General features: G+C 38.9%; 1 long non-coding RNA gene across 1 annotated transcript; it reads right to left on the reverse strand.

The window, feature by feature from the left end:
* Positions 1 to 16,905: 16,905 nt before the first annotated feature.
* LOC126234825 (uncharacterized) lies at positions 16,906 to 22,228 on the reverse strand. The gene is made up of 2 exons (XR_007544784.1): positions 19,246 to 22,228; positions 16,906 to 18,904 (listed from the first exon to the last, which is right to left on the reverse strand). It is a non-coding gene; the product is annotated as an uncharacterized LOC126234825 (long non-coding RNA).
* Positions 22,229 to 25,898: the final 3,670 nt, after the last annotated feature.

Raw genomic sequence — 25,898 nt, forward strand, 5'->3', positions numbered from 1 at the left:
AGGGCACGAATGGCTGCTTCGGTGTTGGCAATGATGTCCTCCATAGGTATGGTTCTCGGGATGATAGCGAAATTCCCTCCTTTTTGAAGAACAGACACTTCCTCTTCGGTCAATTGTCGTTCAGTGAGGTTGACCACTGTGTGTGACATGTCGGGAGTCGCCTTGTCGGTCTGCTTCCGGCATCTTTCAAACTTTTTCTTCTGTCGCTCGGTGCAGCGCTCGAGTTCGTTCTGCATGCTCCTGTGAGAGCAGGACGAATATGTGAGCCGCAACACCTCAAACAAGAAATGCAACACCTGGAAACAGTCCTGAGGAGCAATGGGTACTCCACAAATTATATTAGAAGTGTAACTGAGCCAAACACTCGGCGAAGTAAGGAACCAGAAAAAGAAATGTCGGGTACGGCCTTTCTGCCATACATTCCCAGAGTGACGGACAGAATCGGCCGTATATTGCGCAAACATGGCGTAAAGACGATCTTCAAACCGACAAGGAAGATCAAAGAGTGTCTTAGATCGGCGAAGGAGAAAAGAGACCCACGTGCAATGTCGGGAATATACCGCATACCATGCACATGCGGAAAAGTTTATGTCGGGATGACTGGACGATCCATTAACACCAGGATCAAGGAGCATAAGCGACATTGCAGGTTGGGGCAGGTGGAGAAATCGGCCGTGGCAGAACACGCACTGAATGAGACCGACCACGTAATAAAATTCGCCGACACGGAAGTTCTGGCTGTAGAGAACCACTATCACACGCGCTTGTTCAGAGAAGCTGTAGAAATACAAAAACACGCGAACAGTTTGAACAAGAAAGAGGAAAGCCTTAAGGTCAACGGATCCTGGCTTCCCGTACTGCAGCGAACGACCGTCGCAGGTAGCAAGAGCAGAACCGCACCGGAAATGACCGCGGAGAAGCCCTCGGACGTTGGCGCGCCAGGTACATATAGTCTGCGCCCGCGAGCTCGGCTCCAGTTCACCACCGGCAATGGAGGGTGAAGCTTTGACAATGCCAGCCACTCGTGCTGGCGAAACGTCAGAAAAATCATTAGATGAACGTCGGCCGAAGAACCCGAGACAGAAGCCAATAGGCAGTTTGTCATACGTGTTAGAAGATGAAAACGTACACTTGAAATGCACCGAACAGTTGAAACTAGCCAATAGTTTGAAATTAAACCCTTTGTTTCAAATATATTGACTGCCTCAGCGGAAAATATTAATAAAAGAAAATTTCTTCAGCAAACCGATAAAAATAACTTCAATGTTCTGCATGGCAATTAATGCTTAATGTCAGAAGGTGGAAATAAAATAAAATCTGAAACTAATAACATATTTTAGCCTTCTGTAATTATGTGAATGTATTTTAATTCACATGATAGCTCCCGGCCAAAGAAATCAATTTAGTTTTCATTTACGTGAGTGCAGTAGACAAATAGGAAACAGCAAAATCACTAAATGTAAACACGGGTCACATGGAGACTACCCGCTTCCCTATTATAAATCCGGCTGCTCTGCGCATCAGACCCGTATCTACGATATTTCCGAACCGGGGCAATAGTAGATAGTGGCGTCCCTCGAGAGTTTTGAGATAGGTCGTCAAAAATTTTAAAAAATCGAATTTTCAAAAATACGTTCATTTTGTACCGCACATCTTTCTGAAGACTCTGATACATAAAACATACGTGTCCGAGGAATTGTAAGACATGCTATCTGATCTTAAGTGTGCCAAGTGCAGCGCCTCACCTCTTCACACAGCATTCTTCTATCGCACGTCACTGTATTTCGGTCTGTGGAATTGAAACGTGTATTTTTGTACTGGATGCCATCAAACTATATTCAGGACAGTGGAAATTAAAATGTCCTGTGGTGCCTCTCCTGCTTCCAGTCGGCCGGTTTGACATCCTGCCCCTCTTTTTTTTAACTCTTCGGAAAATTTGCACTGTTTATGCCCTATTAGCTAACAACTTGCTGCTTTGTGTGACATAAAATTTAGTATAGGATACATAAAACCAGTAAAGAGAAGAGACAAGCAAGACAATAGACATTTCTTCAATACTTAGCTCCTAGAATTTTTTTCTCTCTGATCTTGCTACAGCTTTACATGGCATGCTTTCCTTTCTGCGAAAGGATCTGTTACATCAAAGTTCGTCACACGTTTTGCTACATGAAAAATCGAAATGTCATTGTCTAATACTGAAAAGGCTGTAATTACAAATAGGCCCAAGACTGGTGTGGTTTCTCGACCTGGTTACCTATATTTTGTCACTGTCTGCGAGATAAAACAAAACAGGCCTTTATAATACTGCAGCAATTGTAACACACGCCAAATAAACGAGACTGTTTTGGCAGAAATGGCCATTTTTATAACACGGCAGATTATAATTCACAAAGTACCAATATCAAATGCCTATTAGGCCTACTACAAGCAAAAAGCTATACGTTAGGAAATAGTTTTACACTTCATTCATACGCTCCAATTTCTCAAGCATGAGATCGAAAAGTAGTAGTGCGAAATTTTTATAGAAATTTGGAATCGTCTTATTCTTCCATAATTTGTGTGTGGTCCCGCTTCTTCCCCTTCCTCGTTCTAACAAACAATGTTGTCATCACTAATTCTGTATCTATTCCTGCCAATGTCAAAGTTTATTCGCCGTTTAACTTCACTAACTCTGCCAGAATCACCAGTTAAGTTATCCCGCGATTATTCTCCGGTTAGGCATTGTTAGCTGTTCGTACAACGCGTTTTCCGCGCTACTTCCAGAATAGACCTTAAAGCGGCTGCTAGCCGGAGACTGTACAACTGGCCCTTGCTAATATAGCGATGTGGCCAAAAATTGTCAGTCAAAATTTCATTTTCTTGGATACACCGAGAAGATAATACGTAATCTTTCTTACCTGTTATTCCTGTTAGTCGTTTATTCGCACTCTGGAAGTCTGAAGCTATGGATTTCGCTGGTAATCGTAACAACGCTCATCATTCGCAAACCCTATCAACCACATAATCAGACAGTGGTTGGCTTTCCTTCGTTCGGCTATTCTCTGCTCAGCTCGTATAGCCCTTTTGTCTGCAGGAAAGTTTATTTCTAGATGTGACGAGGATTCCACTGACAGAGACATCATGTACACTATGCACGCATTCACAAATCAACTTATGATTCATTCAGAAATCCACGTAGAATGTGTTCAACAATGTTCAAAAACCGACAGGGACACGTTTCAAAGTCATACGAATAATCGATATACCCAACGTGCGCTGGATGCTAGGCGCTTTGTGAAACAAGTTTTACATGAATTTGGCCCCCTCGCACTCCTAGATCCATGGCTGCCGCGCAATGTGGCAACTTTCCCCGCCCCCCCCCCCCCCCTCCCTCGCACTCCTAGATCCAGGGCTGCCGCGCAATGTGGCAACTTGGGCGCGCCAGTAAAATTTTTCCCGGTAGCACCTAGCTGCTTTTTTATTAAAAAAAATTTTTTTTTTTACACTGCGACTGCTTACACAGCCAACAGCCACGTTTCTGTAGCCAGAAGCGGAAGAAGATAACTACTCAAGTGCGCATGCGCATGATCCCACTCGTAACTGCTAAAACAAATCTAATGTTAACAGTTGTGACGTCATGCTCATCGGAGGCTATTTGTTGTTACGAAGCATTGCATAGTCTTCCTAAAGCCTTAGACGCATTTTGCTGTTGGCAGGCGCTTGTATGAGCAGTGTTTTTTTGTTACTGTCTATGACGCATTTCCTTTGCAATTTAAGTTTTATTTTAGTTTATTCTCTCGTTCTTGTTTTGGCTGCAGTATTATTCTGCAGTAGCAGGATACAGTAATATCCTTTGTTGGAGTATTGGTTCTTACCAGTCAAAATTACAAAACTTTAACTGAGAACAAAAACAATGAAAATCCCGGAATTCTAAAAAACTCCCGGGTTTTTCCCGGATGAAAAAATTCCCGGGTTTTTCCCAGATCATAAACACCCAGTAATTCTACTGGAGACTGTAATACAGGAGTCCTCCTTACGCCGCAAGCATTTGGTTTGTGAGCTTTTTGGCTTCGAAAATGCAAGTGACACTACTAGGAGGAACAACATCCTTCGCCAACTTCATGAATGGGGACTACGTGGACGCCTGCCACTTCTTATCCAATACTTTCTCGAGGAGCGTCGTTTCTGATATCGCATTGGCGATGACTTTTATGACCGCTGTGTTAAAGAGAATGGGGCCGCCACAAGGCAGTGTCCTCAGTGTCACATTGTTTGCCATCGCTATCTATGGCATTTCCTCCACAGTCAGGGGCCCTGTCAAATGCTTTCTGTTTGTGGATGACTTTGCAATCTTTTACTCTTCCTCTGATCCTATAACGATGATGAGGCAGCACCATTAGGAGTCTGCAAACCTGGACCAGGACAACTGGATTTTGGTTCTCACCCAAGAAGACTATATGTGTCAATTTTAACTGTGCTCATTGAAGTTTTAACCAACCAGTGCTCACAATGGGGGACAATATTTTACGTCATCAAGAAACTGTGCACTTCTTGGGTTTATTATGAAACTCGAAATTAACTAGGCTCCCACACCTGAAAAACATCTGCACAAAGGGCTTCCAGTCATTGAATATTTTGAAATACCTTAATGGGAAAGCATGGGGAGCTGACAGGTCCTGCCTCTTGCAGTTTTATAGGGAATTTGTTTGATCACATTTAGATTACGGCAGCGTGGTGTATGGATCACCCTGTCCTTCCTACCTCAAGATGTTACATGCTTCCCATCATGAGGACATTTGGAAATCAACATGAGTCTTTCAAACCAGCCCAGTTCCGAGTCTGTGTGCAGAGGCTGGTGAACCATCACTCTGGATTCAGCGACATATCCTTTTGGCTTGCTAGGCACTGAAAATATCAGCATCACTTCAGTCATTGACATTTAGTTCAATGGTCCAACCCACCTTTGAACAGCCCATGCGACCAAGCCATTTGGGATAGATGCTACAGACTGTCTCAAGGATCTGGATCTATCAGGCATCAAACTACACAGCCAGGGATGGAATGCATTGCCACCTTGGTGTCTTCAGAGGCTCAAAGTGATTTTAAGCTTGACACAGCACAAGAAAACTTCTACTCCAGATTATGTTTTTACAACTTCATGTTCATCCATTTTAAGTTTTTATCATTGTTTATACAGATGGATCGCAGCAAGAGAATGTCTTCGGTTGTCCTGCTATCTTACCTGATAGGGTTTTTAAAGTTTATCTTCCGGAACCATTGACAGATTACAATGCGGAATGATATGGCATTCTGATGGCACTGGAGAGGGTTCACAGACATCACTGTACAAGGTTTCTTGTCTGTTCTGACTCACTTAGTGGACTGCCAGCACTTCACCAAATGTATCCAGTAGACCAGCTGATTCAGCTCATCCATGACTCCTACATAGTGGCAAGGTGGTGATGATCTGCTGGGTACCTGGCCACATGGGGATACAGGGCAATTACATGGCCGACAAAGCCGCCAAGCATGTCGGGATGGTGCTGTGCGTCAATGCCCCATCCCGTTGCATGCTATCATCACATTTTATCACAGACACATCGTGCGTCAGTGAGAGACTGAATGGTTGCGGGTGACAGAAAACAAGCTGTCATCACTCATATTGACCACAAAGGCATGGCAGATTTCATGTCAGCCTCTTCCCTGTAAGAAAATTCTGCTTACCAAGCTGCAAATCGGACCTTTAACACATGGCTTCCTTTCTGGCAGGAGGATCCATCATTCTGTGAAGTTCGTGGCATGCCACTTACAGTTCAGTATATTTTGGCAATGTGTGTCCTCTGTACTGATATGAGGCCAGCCCTCTGTCTTGATGGAGATTTGCCCACCATGCTCGCAGGTACTGATCCCAGTGTTACAAGAGTGATGAAATTTTATGAATTGTCAGGCCTCATCCCTAAATTGGTGCGGAAGGGAGGCAGACTTTAATATATTATAATCTGCTTTGCATGTGGGGACAGCCTTCATTCCCACCCATGAGATTAGCATGCTGATTTTTCCTCACGACACTGATGACCATGGGGTCAAGTGCCCCTCACCTCAAATCATCATCATCTACTATAAATGAAGCATGTATGTATGTATAACGATAACATCCAAACAAAGATTTTTTTTAGGGTTGAAGAAATCAATGAATAAATAAACAAACATACAAATGATTTAACTAGTGTATGTGGCCTTGATTTCTTGCCAGGTATCAGAAATTTCAGGTATGGCATCTAAAATTTTCAACCTCTTTGAGAACGCGACCAAATCATCCTCTCAACTAGCATTCTCAGTAGACCAGCCCGATATTGCTGTTTTACTGATCCTCGGTCCAATGGCCATATAATGGCAATCACGTTAGGAGGTAAAAACTTTCTCATGATGAAACCAAATCAGATATAAGAATCGTATCATTAGGATGTAAAGGGGTATTATCAAGCAATACAGCACCCTCCTGTGGCAATCCTTTCTCTTCTAGAAACTGCTGAACTCACGGTATAAAATGTGTGAGGACTAGTTCCTGAAAATTTCACTATCCAGCCAGGTCCCTGTTTGGTTGTAATAATACACAGGAAGATCCTTAGTGTGACATCATTGAATGCTCAGATTTTTTCCCAGTCACTAGTAGTTTCACTTTGTAGTTTCCAGAAGCATTAGCAGTGCACAAAACTGTAATGCATACTTTAGATGACTTACATCTAGAAGCATGAACTTCGCTCTTAAAAGCAAGGGTTCTGGTTGGTAGATATTTTGCATACAGAGCATTTTTGTCTGATTTATAAATTTGGGGTGGTGTGTCATTCTCTTCTTCCTCAAATTTCTGAATCTTTCCCTTGAAGGAATCAGCTGCCGCAACATCTGAACCGAGCAGCTCTCCTTGCACATTAAGTTTGTGAATCCTGTAATCTTGTTTGAATTTTTAAGAAATTCGCCAAACAACAGTACATATTGAAAAGTTATTTTATTTTGTTTCAATGACCAGTTTTGGAAATTTAGTATACCATCTTCAAGCCCATATAAATCTCTCAAAAATTATCGTGAGGCCATCTGTTTCTGGATTTTGTGACTTCCTTCGAAGACTTAACTGCAACTCAAATGTTTGATTCTGGTTGGCCATCCAGGTGAGGCATTAAATTATCCCCCTAACCATAGAGCTTTATGGGAAAAAAAATTAACTTTATCAGCATATATTACACCTGAAACATGACACCTCCTGTTCATTTTTGGCTAACCCATCGCAAAAGAGCAGCGTCTATCATCAAATGTAGATCTCTTCATGCTTTTGTGTGCGGATAGTCTAGAACTAGAATTTTATTTCCTGACAAAAGCCAGTATTTCTTGCTTATTCTTTTTCATATCCCAAACCATAATCAGCAATTAGTGTTGCAGAAATTGCCCTCTTTTCAAATCTTTCAATTAATTCTAATTTTTGTTTTAATGTCAATAGATGTTTCTTCCATTTCCCCATCATCTCTTTTACAAGTTTCTTTTACAGGGTGTATACGCAAACAAGGAAAACCAATTCCTGGATTTTCCCGGTTAAAAATACCCTTTCTCCTGGGTTAAAATACATTTTTTCCGTGTTAAGTGACAGTATACTTTTCCTCGGAACTGTAAAACGTATCAATCCATTGAAGCATTATGGATTTATACACCGGTGTAGAATTTCCCAGCACTCTACAAAATGAAACTTAGTGGGAAAAAACATGTTTTCGAAAGCTCTGTGACATGCAGCAAAATGCTGCATATTTTCAAATGACGAAAGTATGAATGCGAATTGCACAAAACACCACATGATACTTTCCAAAGTATTGAAATCGAGATTGCTATGTGCAGGCAGTCATATCTCGCCAGCCGATGACGGTGGATATTCAGAGCATAGGACATGTGATGTAGTCAGTCAATAGCAACATCATTGTTAAGACATCAGAGGATATTCCAAGAGCATCGGAATTTCGTGAACCCTACTAAAATGCATTATTTGGCTTAAAGTGCACATCCGTATATCCAGATTTGGATGTAAATTTTCTTGGAGTGCCAGTATTGTATTGTCTCATGTTTGGTTCTTTATTATGGCATAATGCCATACGTGCTAGAAGGTGAAAACATGCACTGGAAATACAGCGAACAGTTTAAACTAGCCAATGGTGTGGAATTGAACACTTTGTTTCAAATAAATGGACTGCCTCAGTGGAAAAGATTAATGAAAGTCAAATTTCTTTAGCAAACCAACAAAAATAACTTCATTGTTCTGCAAGGCAATTAATGCTTGATTGTTAGAAAGGTGAAAATAGAATAAAAACTGAAACCAATAACTTATTTTAGCCTTCCGTAATTATGTGACTGTACTTTAATTCACTAGATAGTTCCCAGCCACAGAAATGCATTTTGTTTTCATTTGATGTGAGAGCAATAAATGAGGAGGAAACTGCAAAATCACTAAACGTAAATACGGGTCAAGTGGATACTATCCACCTCCCCACTACACCACAGACTGCTCTGTGTATCAGCCCCCGATCTATGAAATTTCCGAACCGGGGCAATACTAGATAGTGCACCCCCCGCCCCACCCCACCCCACCCCAAGCCAACCCACCCCCTCACTCCAGCATGTGGGGTCCAACGGCAAAAATTAAATCAACTTTCCAAAGATGTTCTTTTTGTAGCACACATCTTTCTGAAGAGCCTGATACATAAGACGTATGTCTTCGAGGGACTGTAACATGTTATTTAATCTTAAGTGTGCCAAAGTGCAGTGCCACACATCTTCACACAGCATTCTTCTATCGCACATAACTGTATTTCGGTCTGTCGAATTAAAATGTGTATATTTTATAATGGATACCATCAAACTATATACAGGACAGTAAAAATTAAAATGTCCTGTGGTGCCTCTCCTGCTCCCAGTTGGCTGTTTTGACGTCTTGTCCCTAAAATAATAACAATAATAATAATAATAATAATAAAGAAACTCGCAATTAAAACTAGATATGATTACCTGTGCCAGGAGAACAAGAACTCTTCAGTAAATATGCACTCTCTATTGCTGTTTTGTGTGACATAAAATTAAACATAGGATACATAAAACCAGTAAAGATAAGAGACAAGCAAGCCAGTACACATTTCTTCAATCCTTAAGTCCTAGCAAATTTTCCTCCCTAATCTCGCTATGGCTTTACATGGTGTGCTTTCCTTTCTGTGAAAGAATCTATTACCTCATCAAAGTTTGTCAAACGTTTTGCTACATGAAGGAAAAAAAAAAAAAAGACTGTCGCTGTCTAATACTGAAAAAGCTGTTAATACAAATACTACCCAAGAATGGTGTGGTTTCTCCAGCTGATTATGTGTATTTTGTCCTGTGTGCTAGATATAATGAAATAGGCCTGCCTAATATTGCAGAAGTTGTAATACACACCAAATAAATGAGACTTTTTTGGAACAAATGGTCATTTTTATGAAATGACAGAATATAATTCACGAAGTATGAATATCAAATGCGTATTAGGCCTAGTAAAAGCAAAATGAAATATGTTAGGAAATAGTTTTACATTTCATTCATACGCTCCAGCTTCTCAAGCATGAGATCGAAAAGTAGTAGTATGAAATTTTTATATAAATTTGGATTTGTCATATTCTTCTATAATTTTTGTGATATCCCCATTTCTTCTCCTTCCTTGTTCTAACAAACAATCTCATCATCACTAATTCTGTAGCTATTCTTGACAGTTTCAAAAATTATTCTCTGGTTAACTACACTAACCCTGCCAGATTCACTGGTTTAGCTATCCAGTATTTATCTTCCGGTAAGGCATTATTACATGTTCGTACAACGTGTATTCCGCCCTACTCCCAAAGCAGAACTTAAGTGCCTGCTAGCTGGGGACTGTACAACTGCCCCTTACTAGTGTAGTGGTCAGGCTAAAAACTTTCTGCCAAAATTTTATTTCCTTGATACACTAAGAAGGTAACACGTAATCTTTCTTACCTCTTATTCTTGTTAGTCGTTTAATTCCACTCAGGCAATTTGAATTTATGGCTTTCTCTAGAAATTATAACAACGATGATCATTCACATGCCCAGTCAATCACATAAACAGCGATTGGCATTCATCCGTTCAGCTTTATTCCGCTCAGCTCATATAGCCCTGTCACCTTTCATCTGCAGGAAAGTTTATTTCTAGATACAACAGGCATTCCCCTATACAACGGGCATTCCCCTGGCAGAGACATCACATACACTGTACAAGCATTCAAGAATCAGAATGAGATTTTCACTCTGCAGCGGAGTGTGCGCTGATATGAAACTTTCCTGGCAGATTAAAACTGTGTGCCCGACCGAGACTCGAACTCGGGACCTTTGCCTTTCGCGGGCAAGTGCTCTACCAACTGAGCTACCGAAGCATGACTCACGCCCGGTACTCACAGCTTTACTTCTGCCAGTACCTCGTCTCCTACCTTCCAAACTTTACAGAAGCTCTCCGGCGAAACTTGCAGAACTAGCACTCCTGAAAGAAAGGATATTGCGGAGACATGGCTTAGCCACAGCCTGGGGGATGTTTCCAGAATGAGATTTTCACTCTGCAGCGGAGTGTGCGCTGATATGAAACTTTCCTGGCAGATTAAAACTGTGTGCCCGACCGAGACTCGAACTCGGGACCTTTGCCTTTCGCGGGCAAGTGCTCTACCAACTGAGCTACCGAAGCACGACTCACGCCCGGTACTCACAGCTTTACTTCTGCCAGTACCTCGTCTCCTACATTCCAAACTTTACAGAAGCTCTCCCGCGAAAGGCAAAGGTCCCGAGTTCGAGTCTCGGTCGGGCACACAGTTTTAATCTGCCAGGAAAGTTTCATTCAAGAATCAATTTATGATTCATTCAGAAATCAACTTAGAATGTGTTCAAAACCTAACAGGGATGCGTTTCAAAATCATATGAATAAACAACAGACCAACGAGCACGGGATGCTATGCGCTTTGTGAAAAATGTTTTTTTCCCTTGTACTTTTCCTTCTCTTCCTTTTCCTACCATCGAATTCCAGTCCCCCATGACTATTAGATTTTCATCACCCTTAACTATCCAAATAATTTCTTTTATCACATCATACATTCTCCAATCTCTTCATCATCTGTGGAGCTAGTTAGCATATAAACTTGTATTACTGTGGTCGGCGTGGGCTTTCTGTCTATCTTGGCTACAATAATACGTTTACTATACTGTTTGTAGTAGCTTATCTGTGTTCCCACTGTTTTATTCATTATAAATACTACTCCTGCATTACCAATATTCAATTTTCAATTTATAACCCTGGATCCACCTAACCAGAAGTCCTGTTCATCCTACCACCGAACTTCACTAATTCCCACTCTATCTACTTTAACCTATCCATTTTCCTTTTTAAATTTTCTAACCTACCTGCCCACTCAAGGGATCTGACATTCCAAGCTCCAATCCATAGAATGCCAGTTTTGTTTCTCCTGATAACGCCGTCATCCTGAGAAGTCGCCCCGCCTACAGATACAAATGGGGGACCATTTTACCCAAGAGGACGACTTTATTATTTAACCATACAGAAAGCAGCATGCCCTGGGGAAATATTATGACTGAGCTTTCCGCTTGCTTTCAGCCATTCGCAATACCAGCACAGCAAGGCTGTTTTACTGATGTTACAAAGTCAGATCAGTCAATCATCCAGACTGTTGCCCCCTTGCAAATACTGAAAAGACTGCCACCTCTCTTCAGGAGCCACACATTTGTCCGGCCCCTCAACAGATACCCCTCCATTGTGGAACAATTGCAAACTACAATGTACAGCATTGCTGACAAGCATACTTCATCCTCCTTGTTTACTTTGTAATTGGTCAACTTGATTATTTATTTCTAATAATCTTGTGTTGCATGAACTCTTTAATGGATTGCAGTTTCAAACATATATTCACTTGGAACTGCTGAATACCACATTTATTTATTTATTTATTTATTTTTTTCAAATAACTCAGTTCAGTGAGACCTTTTATAGCTCTGGCTCACGATTCTGATGGCTCGTTTTTGCAGTTTGAACACATTTTCCACATTCTGAGCATTTGCACCCCAGAATATTATGCAATAATCAACTCTAGAATGTACATATGTAAGATGTGTTGTTTTCAGACTTGAGCTACTACACACTGTGATTAATATTCATAAGACAAAACATGCTGTGGCAACTATCCTGAAATGTTCACCTGATATCAGTGTTTATCAACATACTTGCCTATAACTTTTATGCCAGTTACACACACTATGATTTCATTATGCACTTTAAGTTTTGCTATATTAGGTTTCTTATTTATGTGGAAGTCCTTTTTAAATAAGAAGTAACTTTATTGTTATATGACCAGTTGCGGACAGCCGTACTTCTATAACTTCTGGTGTCCTATATGTAATAACTATATTGCTGCCATCAGCAAATAACACAGTTTCTCCCTGAGTTGCACACAATGGAAAGTCATTCATGTAAATGAGAAACAGTACTGGGCCTAGCACGCTCCCTTGAGGGAATCCAATGTTCAAATATTCTTAATCTGAAAGCTGGTGCAACCATATAATTTGAGCCACTTTAAATTTGGAATTTCTCCACCCTCTGCATTCTGTCTTCTAGACAAGACCTAAACCATTTATTTATAACCCACTGTTGTTCCTAGTGCTTCAAGTTTACCTAGAAGTATTTCGTGATCAACAGGGTCCTTTGCTTTACTGAGGTTCAGGAAAACAGCTGTTACTTCTTCTCCATTATCTACGGTTTCTAAAATTGACTTTGTAAATTTTGCTGCAGTAGCTGTTTCCCAACTAGACCTGAAACCACACTATTCTAAGTTTGCTATTTATTTAAATAATCCATAATTCTGTTTTTCATAATAGTTTCTATTACTTTGGATAAGGATGACAATAATGAAACTGGTCTCTAAAACTTGATATTTCGGTATCCCCATTTTTATGTATGGGAAGAACTTTTGCACACTTTATTTACAGTGTATGTTAGGTGTGCTGTTATACAGCTACTGCACTCTTTTAGTAGACACATTGGAACTTCATCTAGACCTGTGGAACTTTTGCTCTTAAATGTCTTACTGATTCCCTCCCCAGTGGCCAGCAGCAGAGGCATTGTGTAAGGAACATAGCTATTTGTAGTTGGATGTTTTATGTTTGGACGCTTTTATTGCAGTTTGGTTGCTATATTACTTAAGTAGTTGTTTAAAAATGTGGCAAGGTCCTTAGGTTTACCTATTACACTATCTTAAATTCTAATTTTTATGTTCACCTGCTTCGGCTTTGTGTTGCCAGTTGTACTATAATCCAAATGGCTTTCATTTTATTGTTTAAGTTCTGTATGGTCTTACCATTTTGGAGTCTCTTATTTTCCTGCAGCAGTTTTCTGTAGACCTGAGAAAAAACTTATTTATTAGAACTTAGATATTTGATAGTTTCAGAAGAGTTTGGGATACCTTCTGTTACCCAGACCTTTCTACTAGAATCCCCACCACAATACCTCCTCAAATTTTAATGTGAATATATTCATGAATTTTTCATTTACATGTGTTACTTAATATACTCGTGACCATATCTGGCTGGTCATCTGCATTGCAAATCGCACTTTCCTGATTTCAAAAACACCCTCCTGTGCCTAAGCACTTTTGTTTGTTTCTTTGTAGATATTTTAAGTTCTGCTATTTGACAAAATTGGTTCTGCTATAGTACCAAGCTAATTTGTAACAATGTATTCAACTTATCTTTCTAATTGTTGCACTTAGTTTCTTATCGACTGGACATGTTACTTACCTTGGGCACCTTTTCTTTCCTCCTTTTATTAAAATAATCCTTTAGATGGTGATGTGAAACAAGCACTGTATTATTGTAAGAATTACAGACGCAAGCAAGTGTGCCGGGACTTAGCCCGATTCACTGCTACCAGCGCCATGTGACCATATCGTGCCTGTGCTTAACATACAGGAGATTGCACCAGAATTTAAGAGAAAAATTAACTTAACTTTTCCAAACTTTGTCAGTGTTTGTTTAAGTATATTAATGTTAACAATATAAAGTCCCAGAAGGTATATGTAGGCAAAACATACAATCATAAGAAGTGGCATTGAATAATAAAACTAGAAAGCCAAAAATTGCTCAGAATATGAAAATGTAGGTCACAATTAAAAGTTACAAATCTCAACTTGAAGAAACCCATATTTTGTTTAAAATTGGCATTTTTATGAAAAATTGAAGCCGCTAAATATTAGACTCAGAAAGCTGAAAATTCATATGTAACTTTAGTTTCATGTCAAATATTAAATATGTGACACCAATAAGCTACCTCTATTAGTTTTCATTGTATTTACTAAAAACCAAATTTGGAGAAAACATCCTTATTTATGGTAGATTAAGTATCATTTGTATTAGTAATAGAAAGTTCTAATTATGACACTACAGCAAGTTTCAAGACTGTATTGTAAATAATAATAGTTAGAACGAATCCTAATGAGGCAGTTCAGATGTCATGTTCGACTATCGGTTCCGTTCTAAAAATTCTAGCAGGAAAAGTTTAAACACAATCTAGCTACAACTTTTTCAGTACCTAAAGCAAAGTTAACATACTTCGAAATGTAAGGGGATTTGAAGTATTTGCAAAGGGATTGACAGAGAGCATCTCACATCAACTTGGGACCAGTTACTAACACGACAAGATGTCCACTTTGAGGCAAAAGCCAACTGAGGAAGAGGAAGCATTCGTAGATGCGTTCACCTAGTATTCGGCAAAACCTGCATCCTTGGCACTGAGGTGATCTGAAATGAGATGTTACAGGAGAAAGCTACGACAAAGCCTATAGAAGTGTCTATTTGTAGAATCGATGCATAAGTGGGTGTTCAAGTTAAGGTGATCTCCCCCACATCCCTACATGAAGCAGTGTGGGTATCCTTTCTGTGGGAAGAGGCGTATCAGTTCATTTACACGTCTGTCAGGAATAATGATCACACATGTGGCAGAATGTTGCCAAAGTGGTTAACCTGGCCACATTGCCGCCTTGTGTCACGCACCTTATTGTCTGAACTGCCACCTGGTATGGCAGCTGAGGATGCACTGACTGTGGCAACAAAACCAACAAAGTCACAGGTGTGGGGCCCCGTCCAGTAACAGATGAAACCAAGAGAATAGAAGCAGTAAAAGGTGACACTACCTCTCCCTGGCAAAATGACAAATCTAAAATCCTATACCAAAACTGTCACTTCACCATTTATTGGGCCAGCTGGACCACCAAGCAGCAAAATCCACTTTGTCCAAGATGCAGGTAATCCACCCTGTCCCCACCCACCACGCAAGTACAAAATGTGAGGTGACAAGCAGAATGAGCTCATTAGTATTAGCAAAGAAACGTTTGGGTGAAATAGGATTTTGGAAGAAGAGGAAATCATACAAATTATAGAGCAAAATGATGATTTCACCAAAAGCAGAGTCAAAGTAGACATAATTAAGCATTTACTACTACATTTGTGGTTAAAATAAGGATTATTGCCATTACAGAGGTGGAGTGAGAAGAGTACCCTCTCTCCCTTGCCTTAATTATTGTTTTGCATTGCCGTAAGTTAGCACATCCTGCGTGTCAGCTGTGTCCCATATGTCCAGTATTATTTACAGTATTGAACGCTGTGTTGTTCAATAGTAACAGAATGTCCTTGGACAATGAATTACTTTGTCCATAGAATCTTACACAATTATTACCACCCAGGAACAGCTGACTGTATAATACTTTTGAGAAGTGAACACCCGTGATATGTGATTTTGCGTAAAAAGCCTTTACTTCCAGTAGTATCATATCTATGAACACATCAAGTAGCCAGCAACATGAAATCATTCCTTGACCCCTAAGACACTTACAGCTATATATTCTGATGATTAATAGGAATAATTCTAATCACTACATTGCACAGTCAGCAAGAAGCACCTTAGAATTACATCCAATTGTCAGACACAGTTACTTAAGGAATATAAGAGTATAATCTATGTTCCAATGATTGCTGCAGAGATATTTGTCATACCATATTACAGCAATTACGGCAAAGTAGAGTTTAATACTGCTGTCTTGTACACAGTTCCTGAATAGTTACCAAGGATATTGATCCATTAAGATTTACTGAATGTGAATACTGGAAGCTTATCACAAATAATATCATTTAATTTCAAACTGTAGCTGTCACCACAGTCCATGTGCTGTTATGTCCTTGGAGATCCTGGTTATGAAAGCAACCTTTGAGACACCACTACTTGAAACACCCACTACCTTCAAAAAATGTGCAAGTGATCCATAAGAGACCACCATCAACATAAAAAAAATACGCAGACGGGTCACGAGCTGCGATAATGTGAGCTCTTTGGTTTACTTTCTGGTGTGCCTCTGGATTATCGATTCAGCATTCAGCATTACATGCGACTGCCATCACAGAATACTCAACTTTCTAACTACTCCGCAAATTTTACTTTACTAAATCTCAAGGTAAGTGCAAAAACAAATTTTCAGCAGTTAAGTATATCCAGTATGAGACCAGCAACACAGATACATGTCAAAACAGGCACAACTGAATCTGTCCACGAGATCAACAACAGATGCCACAATTCGTGCCAATATTACTGATATCACTATTATTATTAATTACTATAATATTGCTCCACAACAACCGCTACAATTTATAACCTCTCCCCAGTTTCACATCGAACTTTATTATTTGCATACTCTGAAGATGAAGTTACATTTAATTAATTTAGCATAGTCAGTAATAGCTCCTTTGCATCAAACTCGTTGTCGTATCCTTCTGTTATTGTGAAATATAAGGAAAACTACTAAATGATAACACGTCCTTTGTTAAATACTGGATTTTAATTAATTAAACCAACATTTATAAACACTCAACAGAAATCAAATACTGTGTGCCATTGCACCTATATTTTGCCACTAATCTCCGGCCTCACTACTGAGCAACCGTCTCTAGCCTCTCGCACTCCCGACTTCCACTCACGGACTCTAACACTCGACTCCCACTCACCCACTCAGCCACTCGTACACTGTTGACTGCACTGCAGTCTTTGCTGCATAGAGTGTATATAAGGGTCAGCTATGTAAGACTACAGTACCCTTACATATCCTCACCAAAATAACACTTTAATATGATACAATATAATAGCGATATTAGACTTTAAAAATATATAGCAAGACAAAACAGGAAAAATATGTAAAATTTAAAATTATAACATTACAGTAACTATTTGCTTATTAATGCAGAACCTCAATTCATTAAGAATAATTCCCATTTAAGTCTCTGTTTACAATATTTGTATATGGCAAATGTCATTTAAGAAATGAAAGTTAATATCACTTAATTACACTGTATTAAAGTTGAGGTATATCATTAGCTCATTCAGTCAATCACTAATTAGCAGGGTCAGGCCGTGCTATTTTTTTGTTACGGAAGGACACTTTTCTGTGAAATCTGGGTAAAAAACTTTAATTAGAAATGGAAAACTAGGGCACAACATATATTCTGCAAACTGTTACAAGCAACTGGGATTCTTTTATGCATTTAAATAGTAATATTATGTTTCCGTATTTTCAATATTAATTATTTGACTTTTAACACAAAATACATAGTTATTTATTGAATTTTATAACAATAAATGCTATCATACAAATTACATATTAATTTATTACTGAAATTAAACTTATGTAGCATAGGAAAGTGAAATTATTGTTAGTAAAATATAGACTTTGTACATACATAATTTAAAACACTGTTCTGAGAAAGTACCCTTTACATTTAATAAAGTAACACTGTAAAATGGTTTATAAATGTCAAAATAATTGAAAAAATATATACTTAGGCATAACTACTTGCTTAAGAAAGCATGAGTAATGTTGCTGAGATATTTTTCTTCTTCTTCTTCTTCTTCTTCTTCTTCGCGGATGGATCACTTAGGACCACGCGTAATCAACATTTGTTGGCCTTCCTTTTCGCCCAGTGTTCCTTCATAAACAACGAAGGGGCTAGCTTTCATTGCATAGACCGTGTATGTCGGTTAGTTTTTCTCTCTTCTTCCTCAAAACCCCGTGTGTTTGTGATTTTTCTGATTTCATTTCTATATTTTTTTTTATTTTTATTTATTTATTTATTTTTTGCTTGTTCAAATACCTTAATAACATAGCAGCATTTTCATGATAAGTGCAGACACAAACTTCTCTATCTCTTAGTGTTATAGGTACAACATGCTTTTGTCGTAATTGTGTAAATTTTGACAGTCCAGTGGGTAACTCCCCATACTCTTTGCAGAAAAGTTCATAAATTTCTTTAATATTGTATAACAAAAATCTCTTTTGCCTGTACTCTTTACCACATTTAATAGAAATGAATTCCTTTTGATTTGGCACAGAATCCCTTCTTTTTTTTTCTTTCAAATACTAATTGTTTTGGTTTAACATTCCTAGCAGCAAAGCCAGCAACTTCAAAAAAATTACTAAGTTTTTAATGTGAAAAGGATTTGACCTGTTTTCCAAGAACTTCAGGATGCTTGGAAGGTGGTTTTGGGGGACATGTCTTGATCCTAGCGGTAGCTTTACCTAACTTGCTAGGTGACATTTTTAATGTTGGATTTGCATCGGTTTGACAAGCAATGGCGCAATGCAATTTTTTCCTTTCATTTTCATATTTTCATAAATGACGTATCTTTCCCTCAGCTATTAACTTCTGTTGTTCTGCTTTCTTTCTCTCACGATCTTTTTGACAATACACTTCTGCTGTTCCTGGTTCATTCATTTTTCGTTTTCTGCGTCCCTTAGCATGCGCGGCACCAGTTTTGGCCATCACACCTGCACATATATTCATGAAACTTGTTAAGTCTATAATGGAACCAAAGAAGTAATTGAATTTACATTACATTTCCAAAAATTTCATAGTAAGCCATTGATGTACATTACATTTTATATGCAAGCTCAAAGAGTGAACATATGCTCAGCTCAAAGGAGATATGCCATGTTTGTTTAGAGCATAAATTAAAAATTACAAAGCCAAAAAATTGAGAAATTCTTTTAACATGTTTTTAAAAGTGTTGCACATAACAACATCACCTAGTCTTTGCAGAGTAGGCTACGATACTCCTTCACTGTTAATAATTACAAAAACATTTGGAAGCTGTCAGATAAATACTAACAATATTAACATGATGCCGCAGCATGTAAATATTTGATACCACATGGATTTATAGCCTACATTCTTCACTCAGGCTTTTGAAGTAATCAGGCTTATTTGAAAAAATATTTCAGACTTGCGCATAAAAAAACAAACTTTGTTTACATTAAACTAATACTTACTTTCAAATTGTTTATAACCTTTATAACCATCAAATTTACACTTCAACATGAACAGCCACTTGAAACCTATACAACAATAGAGAGAGAGAGAGAGAGAGAGAGAGAGAGAGAGAGAGAGAGAGAACAGAAAACAGGAGGGAAAACATTTGATAGAATTGTTTCATTGGCTAGCAAGGTAAAGACATGCTGTGAGTGGCTGGTTTCATTTTTAGAGGGAGACTCAAATGGACATTTATAACAAATATTTTACAAAATAAATATTTATTAAATAGTTGTATTTGATATGGCTTTATGGTACTGAAGATGTCATAATACTCATATTAGGAAGTTATGGAAAAGAAAATTTTATATTAACTGTTCATTATATTTTATATTGAAATTATGTCAACAATTTGGTACGGAAGGACATTTACAATTTTGGGGGAAATTTTATGTCTTTGATAAACATGCCAAATTCCTTCTTTTAATACCAATGTATTCCTGTTAGGCTAACTTAAGTGCCCACATAGATGTTGTCAGAGGATCATCAATGTGTGTGATACAAATAATAAAAATGAAATGTCCTTCCGTAACAGAAAATATTTTATTTTTTCTAAATGTGTGAGAAAAAAATCACACTAATAATTTTTTAAAAGCGAAAATGACTATAGCATATGAAACTACATAGTTTTCTGAACAAAATAGCACAAGTTTTATGGTGATTAAAAGGTTTTTGAATTTCAGTACTTGTGGCATACAATATCACGGCCTGATCCAGCAACAAGATAAATCAGGTTAATCACAAGTGTTTGTGCATACTGCATAATCTCTTTGAAATAATATGGCAATGCTGTAATGTCCTACTGAAATAGCATAGCTAAATGTGACACATTAATAATAACTGTCTATTAGCATAGGATTCCCGCAGGGATAAAATCGGGAAATAAATATAGACTTTATATTTACTCTTTTTAAATTTTCCGTCCATAAACCGCTAGTAAAGTAAGCTGCATTATCAATTAGTATGACTTGGCTTTTCTACCTTCAGAGTAGGAATTAAAATCTATGGAGAAGAAATAAAAACTTTGAGGTTCGCCGATGACATTGTAATTCTGTCAGAGACAGCAAACGACCAGGAAGAGCTGCTGAACGAAATGGACAGTGCCTTGAAAGGAGGATATAAGGTGAACATCAACAAAAGCACAATGAGGATAATGGAATGTTGTCGAATTAAATTGGGTGATGCTGAATAAATTAGATTAGGAAATGAGACGCTTAAAGTAGTAAATGAGTTTTGCCATTTGGGGAGCAAAATAACTGATGATGGTCGAAGTAGAGAGGATATGAAATGTAGACTGGCAATGGCAAGGAAAGCGTTTCCGAAGAAGAGAAATTTGTTAACATCGAGTATCGATTTAAGTGTCGGGAAGTTGTTTCTGAAAGTATTTGTATGGAATGTAACAATGTGTGAAAGTGAAACATGGACGATAAATAGTTTAGACAAGAAGAGAATAGAAGCTTTCGAAGTGTGGTGCTACAGAAGAATTTTGAAGACTAGATGGGTAGATCACATAACATGAGCAGGTCATCATCATCATCATCCCCTATTCAGTGCTAACATTGGTGCCTCTTCTGATGTTAAGCCTATTACTTCAAAATCATTCTTAACCGAATCCAGGTACCTTCTCTCCTTGGTCTACCCCGACTCCTCCTACCCTCTACTGCAGAACCCATGAGTCTCTTGGGCAACCTTGCTTCTCCCATGCGTGTAACATGACCCCAACATCTAAGCCTGTTCGCCCTGACTGCTCCGTCTATAGAGTTAATTCCCAGTTTTACTTTGGTTTCCTCATTGTGGACACCCTCCTGCCATTGTTCCCATCTACTAGTAGCTGCAATCATCCTAGTAGCTACTTTCATATCTGTAACCTCAACCTTATTGATAAGGTAACCTGAATCCACCCAGCTTTCGCTCCCATACAACAAAGTTGGTCGAAAGATTAAATGGTACACAGATAACTTATTCTTGGTACCGACTTCCTTCTTGCAGAAGAGAGTAGATCGTAGCTGAGCGCTCACTGCATTAGCTTTGCTACACTTCACTTCCAGTTCTTTCACTATGTTGCCATCCTGTGAGAATATGCATTCTAAGTACTTGAAACCGTCCACCTGTTCTAACTTTGTTCCTCCGATTTGGCACTCAGTCCATTTATATCTCTTTCCCACTGACATTACTTTCGTTTTGGAGATGCTAATCTTCATACCATAGTCCTTACATTTCTGATCTAGCTCTGAAATATTACTTTGCAAACTTTCAATCGAATCTGCCGTCACAACTAAGTCATCCACTTTTGCGAGACTGCTTATTTTGTGTTCACATATCTTAATCTCACCCAACCAGTCTATTGTTTTCAACATATGATCCATAAATAATATGAACAACAGTGGAGACAGGTTGTCTTACCCCTGAAACTACTCTGAACCATGAACTCAATTTACCGTCAACTCTAACAGCTGCCTGAATATCTATTTAAAGACCTTTAATTGCTTGCAAAAGTTTGCCTCCTATTCCATAATCTCATAGAACAGACAATAACTTCCTCCTAGGAACCCGGTCATATGCCTTTTCTAGATCTATAAAGCATAGATACAATTCCCTATTCCACTCGTAACACTTCTCCATTATTTGCCGTAAGCTAAAGATCTGGTGCTGACAACCTCTAAGAGGCCTAAACCCACACTGATTTTCATCCAATTTGTCCTCAACTAATACTCGCACTTTCCTTTCAACAATACCTGAGAAGATTTTACCCACAACGCTGATTAAAGAGATACCTCTGTAGTTGTTACAATCTTTTCTGTTTCCATGTTTAAAGATTGGTGTGATTACTGCTTTCGTCCAGTCTGATGGAACCTGTCCTGGCTCCCACGCCATTTCAATTATCCTGTTTAGCCATTTAAGACCTGACATTCCACTGTATTTGATGAGTTCCGACTTAATTTCATCCACCCCAACCACTTTATTGCACCGCAATCTATTGACCATTTTCTCCACTTCCTCAAATGTGATCCTAATTCTGTCATCATTCTTATCCCATTGTACATCTAAATCTGAAACATTACTGATCGTATTTTCACCTACATTGAGCAACTCTTCAAAATATTCCCTCCATCTGCCCAAGGCATCAACATGATTCACCAGCAGTTTTCCTGACCTGTCCAAAATACATGTCATTTCCTTCTTACCTCCCTTTCGAAGACTGCTAATTACACTCCAGAATGGTTTTCCAGCAGCTTGACCCAAAGTCTCCAACCTGTTTCCAAAGTCTTCCCAAGACTACTTCTTGGATGCTGCAATTATCTGTTTGGCTTTGTTTCTTTCTTCAACACAACTTTCTTTGTCTTCCTGAGTTCTAGTATGTAGCCATTTTTGATACACCTTCTTTTTCCTTTTACAGGCTGCCTTGACTGTGTCATTCCACCAAGCTGTTTTCTTCATCCTACCTTTACACACTACTGTTCCAAGACATTCTTTAGCCACTTCTAGTACTGTGTCCCTGTACCTTGTCCATTCCTTTTCCAATTACTGTAATTGACTACATTCAACTAACTGGTACCTTTCTGAGATCACTATTATGTACTTGTGCCTATTTTCCTTATCTTGAAGTTTCTCCACTCTTATCCTCCTACATATGGACCTGACCTCCTGCACTTTTGGCCTCACAATACCAATTTCACTGCAGATTAAATAGTGATCAGTGTCATCAAAGAATCCCCTGAATACACGTGTGTCCCTCACAGCCTTCCTGAATTCCTGATCTGTTATTATATAGTCAATGACAGATCTGGTTCCGCTGCCTTCCCAAGTACACCGGTGAATGTTCGTATGTTTAAAAAAGGATTATGTGATTACTAAGCCTATACTGGCACAGAAATCCAAGAGTTGTTTCCCGTTCCTGTTGGCCTCCATATCCTCTCCAGATTTACACATAACCTTTTCATACCCTTCTGTTCGATTTACAAGCCTGGCATTAAAATCACCCGTGAGCAGAACACTGTCCTTGTCCTTTACTCTAACAACTACATCACTGAGTGCGTCATAAAAACTATCCATCTTATCTTGATCTGTCCCTTCACAATGCGAATATACTGACACAATCCTAATTTTCTTGCTAGACACTGTCAAAACTATCCACATCAGTCGTTTGTTTACATACCTTATTGCAACTACGCTGGGTCCCATTTCTTTCCTCATGTAAAGCCCTACACCCCATTGTGCTATTCCTGCTTTGACTCCTGACAGGTAGACCTTGTATTCTCCCACTTCCTCTTCTTTCTCACCCCTTACCCGAATGTCACTAACAGCTAAAACGTCCAACCCCATCTTACTTGCAACCTCTGCCAGCTCTACCTTCTTCCCAGAGTAGCCCCCAATTGATATTAATAGCTCCCCATCTTCTTACCATTCGTTTGCCGAGTCGTATCTTAGGAGTCCCTGGTTTGTCAATTAGAGGTGGGACTCCGTCACCTCCAAAGGTCCGAGGCATTTTGCTCTGATTGATGCCAGCATCACATTTAAAGTACCAGGGAAGCAGGTTGCTAGCCTTACTTGCCCCGGGTCCCATTGAGTTTTACCCCTAACGGTTGAGGGACTAACCGGTGGATTTGGTAGTCTTTGCCGTATGAGCACAAAGGTGACCACAACTCAGAATATGTCCGAGATGCCCAGCCTTATTCCAAAGTAACTGGTATCCCGACTATCAGGACCACTTACTTGGCCACTCATATGTTGCCCATGGTTCATGAACTAGGACATGACAACAGGAACCCAAACCATGAACCACTGACCACTGAGCAGGTACTGAATAGAATTGGGGAGAAGAGAAATTTGTGGCACAACTTGACTAGAAGAAGGGATCATTTGGTAGGGCATATTCTGAGGCATCAAGGGATCACTAATTTAGTATTGGAGGGCAGAGTGGAGGGTAAATATTGTAGAGGGAGACCAATAGATGAATACACTAAATAGATTCACAAGGATATAGGTTGCAGTAGGTGCTGGGAGATGAAGAAGCTTGCACAGGATAGAGTAGCATGGAGAGCTGCATCAAACCAGTCTCTGGACTGAAGACCGCAACAACAAACAACAACCACCTTAGCTATATAATAATCAACAAGTTTCCTTAACATAGGTCGAGCATGTAGATTCCGTAATGGATATAATTACATATTTGGAGAATACATCATTGAATGCCAATATATACTAGAATCTTCCACGAGAAACAGGACATGGACCACACACACCACAGGATATTAAAGTTCTAGTCTCATGAGGTATTATGGGGTGTGGTTGTATTTTTCTGGAGTAGTTGATCGGTTTGGTTTTGTGACAATTTTACATCTCTTGAGTACATTATTAGCTATTCGCTCAAGATTGGGGTGATAAAAATATTGATCCAATTTATTTTTACATTTCAAGGGTCCAAAATGTCCCCAAGTTAAATATGTGTACCACAGTAAAGGTTCAATGTAATCCTTTGGAATACATACTTTCCACGTGTCGTTCGGAATTTTTTTATTGAATAATATACCATCTCGAGTCTTATACCAATTTTCAGAAATAGTGGCAGCTCCTTGATTTACTTTGTTTCGTATCTTCTTCCAGTGTGAATCTTGTTCCTGTAGTCATGATAAATTTTGACATAAAGTTGACATCTTGGTCTCTCAAAATTTCATAGTCATGTTCATCACTCGGAAGTCGATAATAGAATTCTCAACCTCATCATTATCCCTTCCTTTAGGTAATCTTGACAGCTCATCAGCTATGACGTTGTCCTTTCCTTTGATATATTGTAGAATCAACGCCCAGCAAGTCAATCTCGAGTGGAACATTTTGCTAGTTAATATGTAGGATAATGCCTTGTGATCACAAAATATAGTTGTCTTTCTCCCGTAAGCAAAATATCTGAATTTTTTCAGTGCCCATACTAACAGCTAACACTTCCAGTTCAGTGGCTGAGTACGCTCGTTCGCATCTCTTCAACGTTCTGCTTGCAAATCCAATGATTTTGTTGGTGTTTATATCGTGCATGTCTTCCATTCGAAAAACTGTCGCTCCCATGCCAGTTTCCAAAGCTTCAGTAGCTATACAGATATCTTGATCCAATTTTGGGTGGTGCAACAACTGCACTTTAGTTAAAGCATTACGTATTTTGTCAAATGATTGAGAGAATTGTATAGTCCATTTCCGCATTGCATTTTTTTGCAGTAACTGTAGCAAACATTCTTGGTTGATAACATTTTCTGGCAAAAATTGATGAAAAGATGAAGATAAGTCTAAAAATGGTTAATTCTTTCTTATTCCTTGGATAAGGACATTTCTTGATGGCTTTCAGTTTATTTGAATTTGGTAATATAAGTTACTATATGGTGAAATGATGTGTCCTAAAGATTTCAGTTGCCTCTTCGCAAACTTAGATTTTTGTAAGTTCACTGTAACCCCATATTCAGAAAA

This window comes from Schistocerca nitens, chromosome 2 (genome assembly GCF_023898315.1).
Source record: "Schistocerca nitens isolate TAMUIC-IGC-003100 chromosome 2, iqSchNite1.1, whole genome shotgun sequence".
Lineage (NCBI taxonomy): Eukaryota > Metazoa > Arthropoda > Insecta > Orthoptera > Acrididae > Schistocerca > Schistocerca nitens.